Raw genomic sequence first — 9,347 nt, forward strand, 5'->3', positions numbered from 1 at the left:
AAACTCTTTTTGCAACTCGTGAACTGAAGAGCTCTATCAATGTGGACCAGATAGCAAGAGTTCCTTAATTAGACATCTTTACAAACTTGTAAGCAGTCAGACATGACGTAATGACAGGTAAAATTCTTATAAAGACAAAAAATAACTTTCTCGACGTTTCTAAATCCGAGAACTGATGCACTCTTAGGCCCTGCGGTTCAACAGTCCAGGGTTGAACTAATCAGAAAATTCTCCATTTTTCTTGCTTGTTTTGAATCCAACTTACCAAGAGAACTATGCAATGCAAAGCTGATACAATACATGTGTCATTGGCCGTTTTTATACTAGAGGACGCATTATCCGTTTGGACGAACTTGGGCAAACATTCGTTGTTCGTCTGGTTATACGACGAACTATCTTCCCGCGTTGTGCGTCGTGAACGACGTACAACAGAAGACAGTTCGTCCAGACGGATGATGCGTCCTCTAATATGGCAAAGGCTCCTGTTTTTCAGTCTTTCAAGAACCTCCGTCTTTGTTTCCTTGCGTCGTGTTGTTGCTGAATGAAACTTGATACATGTGAACGATTTTGGTTGCCTAGCATGCATGCAGGTGACCTAAATCTTGCTGTTTTCAGAATGGCAATACACTGTATTTCTTTCTCTTTAGTTTCCTGTTTTAACCCTTAGCCTTTCACCCACGAAATTGTCTTGAATTTTTAAAGTTAATTGAACGTTTTTTTTTTGCATTTTCCGTAGTGAAAACAACAACAACCGTAGAGCTTGTGCAGTTCATCCCGGCAAAATTCTCAAAATCCTTTTTTTCCGAGGTCGAGTGATCTTTGGACTATTTCATTTAATTTCGAACTCCAAAACACTGTATTTAAACTGAAAGAGGAGAGAGAATCCGTGAGAACTCGCCAAATTTGCCAAAAGTTTACGACATAATGAGCGAGTGATCGATCGAGTGAATTTCCTTCACATTGCGATAACTCGTTCATTGCGCATGTGCGCATTTAAGAGTTAAATACTCTGCGGGCTCGTCAACACAACTAGGAAAATATGCAGCGATACTACATACCAAAACGTCTTATTAGAGATTTATTATCCAATTTAAGGTATTCTGACAGGTAGCAAAGAAAACTGTGGGGAAAAACTGAAACAGGATTAGCACCCTCGTTAGAAAACGGGTTTTTAGCCGTACAGATAACCACCAAACGGCTTTTTACGGTACAAATAACCAACTGTGCGAATATCGCGCCATATTCACACTCGTTTCGCGCATTATTCGAACAGTACTAAAAGTGGAGTTGGATAATAAAGTACAATAGAAGATAATAGAGACTTTTACTGAGATTCTAGTACGAGTATGAGTACCACTACGAGTTTTCCTAAAAAGACAAAGAGCTCGCTCGAGTGAGCTACAGTGGAACACCGATTTTACGATCGTCGATCTAACGATATTCCAGATTAAACAATCAACATTCTGTGTCCTGGCAAAAGTTATTTATAGATCGGGAGTTCGTTTACAACGATATCCCGATTTAACGATATAATTTTGCCGTCCCCTTGCCATATCGTAAAATCGAGGTTCCACTGTAGTGTGATTTTGGCGGGACTCGAGATAGCCGTCGTCGTTTTACTACAAGTTTTGTGAGAACGGCGTAGTGGCGAAAACAAGTCTTCGAAACGAAGGTGATCTCGTCTTTTTGGAATCACGAAAGAATTACAGGTCTATCAATATCCAAAACAACTGCGTTAAGTTCGTCGCTCACAAAGAGTGAAATGAAGCTTTCTGGGATATATCCGCTTCTTAGTAGTTCGCTGAAAACTTGAAGTCAAATCTCGAATTCGTGGTTGTACTTGTACTAGAATCTAAAGGCTTGTAATACAGTGCACTAAAAAAAAACGATAAAAATGTGCTTAATCAAGGCCAAAAACACAACCCAAACAGAGTTCTATCACGGGTCTTCAAAGCACTAGCCTACGTGTAGCCGTACCCACCCCTCCTCCCGTTTTTCTTCGGAGGGTGGGTACGGCTACACGTAGGCTATCAAAGCACGTACATGATAAATTTAATTAAGGGTAAATTCTTCGAAAAAGCACAACCCAGAACAGTTCTATCAAATTGGTGTTCAAAGTAGGTACTTGCCTGGGTTGGATTAAACATGAAAAATTTAATTAAAAAGTAAAATTCTTCGAATGTTTTTTACGCTACCGCCAGCTGCGGCCGTTTTGATGTGAAGTGTTCGAACTACTGCAAAGCATTCCAGATGATTATAAAGACAAGGGTACTTGAGATTTGATTTGAGCTGATCTGACTCGGTAAGAAGAAAAGTGCTCTTGTGATTAATTCTCGCATAAACTGGTACAGTAATCATCTTGATGATCCAAAAAAATGTTATGATTCGATCAAACTGAACCTCTCTTGATTTTGACAGGGTCCCTCCGAGTTTGAAAAGAAATCGGTAAAAAGTGCAAAATTTATCGCTCGTATCATTGCAGGTCATCCTGATTAAGAGCGGAACCCATATATGGTTTCGTAGCATGTTCACTGATAAAATCGCTGTTACTCAAGCCAGAAAGAAGTGAACACTGCTTAGTTCTTTGTAAATTCTTGCAAGTCAGCCACAAGCCTGTTGCAAGCGAGCCTTTCATTTGATGGGAACAGGAATGGGAACAGCCTGAGTTCTCGCAAGCAAGATGGCGCAAGTCATAAAATAAATTACACCGCTTTAGTTCACTCGATTATACATTAAGCATGAAAACAAATAAAGAGAGGATTAGACCAAGTTAATTGGAGCTTTTCGGCTGGGAACCACAAAGTCAGTCCATGTCGAGATTAGGCATGGTTATGATCATGTCTGCACAAGTCAGAATGTGTTAATTAATGAAAAGGAATTACTTCATTGCTGTTGTTCTGTTTTAGTTCATTCGCTGAATTTGTCTCAAAGGACGTATTTATCAAAACAGGATAATCCGCCAGTTTGTGTTCATGATTCGCCATTCGTTAAATGGACAAGATGCCTGCTATGCTCGCATTACGCGTGATGCTAAGGCTGATTCATTTATACCAACTGTATGCTTCGCCGATTGATAAAACAATCCTTCCTAATGGAACAGTTTGAGTCACGACGATCGCGTTACGTTGTTTCCTTTGTGTTACGCGACTCAGACTATCACCGGAAATTTTAGCCTCCCACGCAGACGTTCTAAGGGCAGGAACGCGTGACGAACCCCAAAGATAAAGAACGTCTGCGTGGGAGGCTACGGAAATTTGTGAAATTCCATTGCGATCACGTAAGTTTCTCAATGACCTCTTTTCTGTCTGCGATCGCGTCGTGGTCTAAGACTGTCAAACAAAGCACGATTCCTTCGCTAAGAACTCACCAATTTCCACCGTTTTACGTGTCGGGTGCTTCTTAGAAGTTATTCTTTCGATTTACCGCTTCAAAATGGTGAGATTTCCGTTTGAAAACGGCACACTTGAGTCCACAACATGTTAAAACGATATGGCGCGACAATTTAATTTGTCTTTAATAAATATATCAAATGATGCATTGACGTCACACAGGTAGGGGTGAGTGGGTCCCCTCCCTCGCGATATAAGCGACAAGAATGGATTTTGATTGGCCTGCTGTTGTTGAAGACAATCAGAACAATACATCCCGAGTAGGAGAGGGGAGAGTTTAATGAATAAACAAGATGCCTGCTTTACTGGCATTACGCGTGATGCTGGGGCTGATTCATTTTTTCCAACTGTATGCTTCGCCGAATGATAAAACTATCCTTGCTAATGGAATAGTTTGAGTCACGACGATCGCGTTACGTTGTTTTCCTTGTGCTACGCGACTCAGACTTTCACCGGAAATGTGTGGAATTCCATTACGATAACGTAAGCTTCTCAATGACCTCTTTTTAGTGTCGCGTCGTGGTCAAGGACTGTCAAACAAAGCACGATTCCTTCGCCATGAACTCACCAATTTCTACCGTTTTAAATGTCGAGTGCTTCTTAGAAGTTATTCTTTCGATTTGCCGCTTCAAAATGGTGAAATTTCCGTTTGAAAACGGCACGTTGAGTCCAGAACATGTTATAAACAATATCGCCCCAAATTTAATCCGTTTTTGATAAATAGATCAAATGATGCGTTGACGTCACACAGGTAGGGGTGAGTGGGTCCCCTCCCTCGCGATATAAGCGACAAGAATGGATTTTGATTGGCCTGCTTCTGTTGAAGACAATCAGAACAATACACCCCGAGTAGGAGAGGGGTGAGTTTAATGAATAAACAAGATGCCTGCTATACTGGCATTACGCGAGATGCTGGGGCTGATTCATTTATTCCAACTGTATGCTTCGCCGATTGATAAAACTATCCTTGTTAATGGAATAGTTTGAGTCACGACGATCGCGTTACGTTGTTTTCCGTGTGTTACGCGACTCAGACTATCAGCGGAAATTTGTCAAATTCCATTACGATAACGTAAGCTTCTCAATGACCTCTTTTCAGTCTCGCGTCGTGGTCTAAGACTGTCAAACAAAGCACGATTCCTTCACTAAGAACTCACCAATTTCCACCGTTTTACGTGTCGGGTACTTCTTAGAAGTTATTCTTTCGATTTACCGCTTCAAAATGGTGAAATTTCCCTTTGAAAACGGCACACTTGAGTCCAGAACATGTTAAAACAATATGGCGCGACTTAATCCGTCTTTAATAAATATATCAAATGATGCATTGACGTCACACAGGTAGGGGTGAGTGGGTCCCTTCCCTCGCGATATAAGCGACAAGAATGGATTTTGATTGGCCTGCTTCTGTTGAAGACAATCAGAACAATACACCCCGAGCAGGAGAGGGGTGAGTTTAATGAATAAATTAATGTACCGATTTGTAGCTACGAGGAAAAAAAAAAAAAAAAAGAAAAAAAAAAAAAAAAAGAAATCGACCCGTTTTTAGACACGGTATGCCCCTTCAGGGCATCCCGCGTAAAAAGAAATCGACCCGTTTTTAGACACGGTATGCCCCTTCAGGGCATCCCGCGTAATTAATGCACACATTTGTAGCTACCAGGAAGAAAAAAAAAAAACGGAAAAAAAAAAAAGAAATCGACCCGTTTTTAGACACGGTATGCCCCTTCAGGGCATCCCGCGTAATAAGGCGCCAAATTTAATCCGTTTTTAATAAATAGATCAAATGATGCGTTGACGTCACACAGGTAGGGGTGAGTGGGTCCCCTCCCTCGCGATGTAAGCGACAAGAATGGATTTTGATTGGGCTGCTTCTGTTGAAGACAATCAGAACAATACACCCCGAGTAGGAGAGGGGTGAGTTTAATGAATAAATTAATGTACCGATTTGAAGCTACGACGAAGAAAAAGAAATCGTCCCGTTTTTAGACACGGTATGCCCCCTCAGGGCATCCCGCGTAATTAATGTACCGATTTGAAGCTACGACGAAGAAAAAGAAATCGTCCCGTTTTTAGACACGGTATGCCCCCTCAGGGCATCCCGCGTAATTAATGATCCGATTTATAGCTACGACGAAGAAAAAGAAATCGTCCCGTTTTTAGACACGGTATGCCCCCTCAGGGCATCCCGCGTAATAAGTCATCTGAGTCTCTTTATCAAGGCTAAGTGTTAGTCAGGTGTTTTTAATAAGCTCACACAAGAACAGCAGCCCCTGCCCATCACTTGGCTTCATCAGTAGCTGACGTCGCTACGCTTTGGGTCAGTCAGGGCTTGATATCTTCGGGACTCGCGTAATAGCTTACAAAACAAGCTTCACGTGCGCGCCCCAATAAAATTGTACCCTATGATTACTTAGTAGGCACCTAAGTCGGTCATAGCAATGAAAGCCACGTCAACTACAGGTAGATATTGGATGGAATTGAAGGTGGCAAAGCTTCTTTTTTTGGCGGGAAAAAACCTGAGCAAAAAACGCAGCAAAAATAGCAGCAACAACAACAACAATAAACAAACAAAAACAGGACTGACAGCGTCCCGAACAAGGACGAGGACTAAGGGAACTGTTTATAACAAGTTTGTCCGAAGAGGACCCACCTTGTCTGGGGTAGGGGGGTTATCGAAGACACCAACTATCTCGTGAACATTACCGACAAAATGTTATTGGCTTTAGAATTTGAGTTGAAACAGAAATATTCAGCTAGCAAGAGTCAGCATTGCTAGATAAACAAGAAAAGTGAGGTTTGAATCTCACTGTCATTTTTTACTGCTGGGTAGAGGGGTGGCTGCGCAATAAAGACACCATCTTTTGAGGTTGAGGAAGCGGGGTGCAGGCAGAGGCCACCATCTATTTTGGGGTTTGGTGGGTCCTGTTCGAGTATAGTAGTTTCAGGACCACTTCCCTAAGAACAAACTCTGACATCCTAGTCAAACATGCTTGGCCACACTGGTGAGGCCGGCGCAACCCGCCTTTCTTGCTTTCTTGACTGCAGTCGCGAACGAGGTCTCACTGCTCAGAAAACGTGTACTTGGCTCTCTGACGACAAGATAGTGATACCTAAGTTCTAGAAGGTGACTATACATACCCAGGTCCTGACATACCCTGCCAGGTTGCCTTGCTTTTGTGAACATGAGGGCGAATCCTCAATTTGGGGTGTATCCTCACTAACTTTCATTGGCTCAATGCTCAGATTTGGGTCTCATACAATCATCCACACATTACAACAAACAAAACAAATGGAACTGAACAAGAGAAAACGTAACCTCTCGTGCACAGAGCAGCTTCATCGGTCCAGGCTGTTTTTTCTGCATGATTATTCATGAAACCTTCAACCCCAGTCACGTAACGCACGATCATTCAAAGTTCTAGTGTTCAGGTACATCGGCCATGCTATCGTGGGCAACCTGCCAAAGGGACTCTAGCTCTATTCTCGATGGGAAGTTTGTCGGAAGTGCACGCTAGGTTTGTTTGTATTGTACTCAGGCAGGTTGGTCAGGTGGTTAACACTTGGTTGGTGTCCACACCCGCCATTACCTTTGTCGATGAATGATGTCGAATTTAGGTGCTGCCTCATGTCACGCGCGCGCGTTCGAAAGTAATGAAAGGGGTCAACAACGTCGTCCTTCATCGCTGAATGGCGACATGAAGATAATGCGTTTTTAAAGGTGCGAACGGAATCGAGAATCCACCCTGACGAAATAATAAACAAACAACACTGGAAACATGTTTTTAACTCAAGGTCTTTCCTGACCAGATTCCTCGAGGACACGCTGGGAGCGAGGTTCCCCTCGGGATTTTGGAGGGAATGTTCAGTGTCGCAATTTATTTTATGATAATTAAAATACGCCATTTTCTGTTTTCAGTTTTGAAGTTAACCGTTTCTTGAAAATTAGTCACCCTTGATAAGGTAAGATATGTTTCTGGCCCCAGTTGTTCAAAGAAAGGATAAAGAGTACATTTTATCCGCTGGATAGTGATTTATCCACTGGATAGAGTTAGCCACTCTTTGAACAATCGGGGCTAGGTCAGGAACCGACTTTGGTTACTTCTCTTCTTCAGGTTTGAGGAAGAAAAGAGGCCTATAAGTTTTGTATGCTCTTGGCTCCTTGCATGAAAACCATACCAATTTCAGGGAAGCCGAGGCAAACCGCAGCAATAGTAAAAATCTGCGGTCCAGTTCCGAACCGGTGACCAAAACAGTTTAACCAGGACCGAGGAGATCCCTCTGGGGGTGACGGGCTCTGAGTGGAGACCCCTTGTAAATTCTCAGATATGCGTATGAGAGGTATACCTCCTGATGTCCGAGCCCCTGTTGCAATTCGTTTAACGGATGTTTTCTTGCAAACAGAAAGTAAATTACGAAAATATAAACATGATTAGCCACAGCATGTACGGCCCTGATCATGAGCTGTTAAAAACGCCCTCCGGTTTCCGTCTGATATCGCGGGCATCTTTTTAATTGGCTGCGGTTTGCTTGCGGTTCAGCGTTCCCACGCGGTTATCTCACCGGCTTTGACGTTGCCTCAATCCAAAGATAAAAAGACCCTTCATATCATAAGTCTTGTGGGCTTCACTTTGACCATCATTAATAATTAAGAATGTTGGCCGGCATGCTCGCAGATTTGATTGCCAAGTGGAAAAAACCTCGAGTTAGTATACTGCGGTTCGAAACTTTTAGTTTGAAACGAAATCATTCAGCGATCGACTGAGAATGAGGTCTACTGGAAGGTACTTTCCGAGGTACCCTGGAAGCAGAGGCCCTTCGATCTTCCCAGATAAGTCGGGAAGAGGACTTATCTAGGGAAGATCGAAGGGCCTCTGCTCGCAAGGTATTTCCTAGATGATCTAAATCCAATTCAGTAGTGTGATCATTCTATAGAAAATACGAAAAAAATAAACTGATTGAACGATCTCCGGCTGCCTCGTGGTCTTAAGCGTCTTGTATGTGGATTACATCTTTCACACGAGTTCCAGGTTCAGGAGTATATCATCAGTGCTATTTTCAGCGTGGAGACTTGGCTGCCTGCACTGAGACAATTAGGATATGCTTTAGCTTTGTACGGGCTCCAATTAACGTGAATTTTTACTTCAGCCTTGCTATCTTTCTCTCCTGCCCTCAAGTCCTTCCCTACTCGGATACAAAGGCGTTACTCTAGAGTATCTTTCTTCCGTTCACAACAAAACATGGAAATCCATTCCGCCCCAGGCTTTCAGGAATATATATCAAATTACGAAAGCAATGTGGAAAGCGAGTTCCCAAATACTTCACTCTAATTGTGTTTGCTCATTTAGAAGTTGATATTGCATGTTTCAGAACTGAGGGAAGAAAGGGGCCTGTTCTTCAAACAATGGTAGGTGGGGCGCAAAGAAAATAAAAAACTGCGGAGTCATGAAGGCCATGAAGTATGTGTCTAATTTTGGAGTCATGGATTAGGTTCTTTGTGTGACCATTGTGGCCTAAAAGCCTCTGAGCTGTACTTTTCTGTACTGTAGAACTTTAACATGTTTTCATGCAAGTTGTCTAGATGTGTCGTCGGGGGTGGGGGGTAGGGGTATCATTCAGCCGGTTGGTCAGTGTTGTATTTTCCCAGTTCAAGGTAAAATCACTTCAGCATCTATCTAGGTATGTTTTCTCGATCATAGAAATAGACGTTCTCGCTTTTCTTTCTATTCTTTTTAACCCGACTTCAGCGGATCTGCACACAGTATAAAGAGTCTATAATAACATCTTCTTTCGACAGTTCTTTCCTGCTTATTTTGCGTAAGAACAACTTGCGTTTGTAAAGAAAAATACGGAAAATTACTCTTCGGGGATGTGATGTAACTTGTTCCTCGAACCATAAATCTTTGTCAGTGTTTTTGATGCTACGAAAACAACAAAACTGCCTCCGAACGCGTGTTCTTT

The 9,347-nt window shown here is 42.4% G+C and overlaps 1 long non-coding RNA gene across 1 annotated transcript in view; it reads left to right on the forward strand.

Moving 5' to 3' along the window:
* Positions 1-9,347, forward strand: part of LOC146476548 (uncharacterized) — a 96,227-nt gene that overhangs the window by 70,454 nt on the left and 16,426 nt on the right. The window lies entirely within an intron of this gene.

Source organism: Pavona decussata, unplaced genomic scaffold (assembly GCF_977016875.1).
Source record: "Pavona decussata unplaced genomic scaffold, jaPavDecu1.1 SCAFFOLD_76, whole genome shotgun sequence".
Lineage (NCBI taxonomy): Eukaryota > Metazoa > Cnidaria > Anthozoa > Scleractinia > Agariciidae > Pavona > Pavona decussata.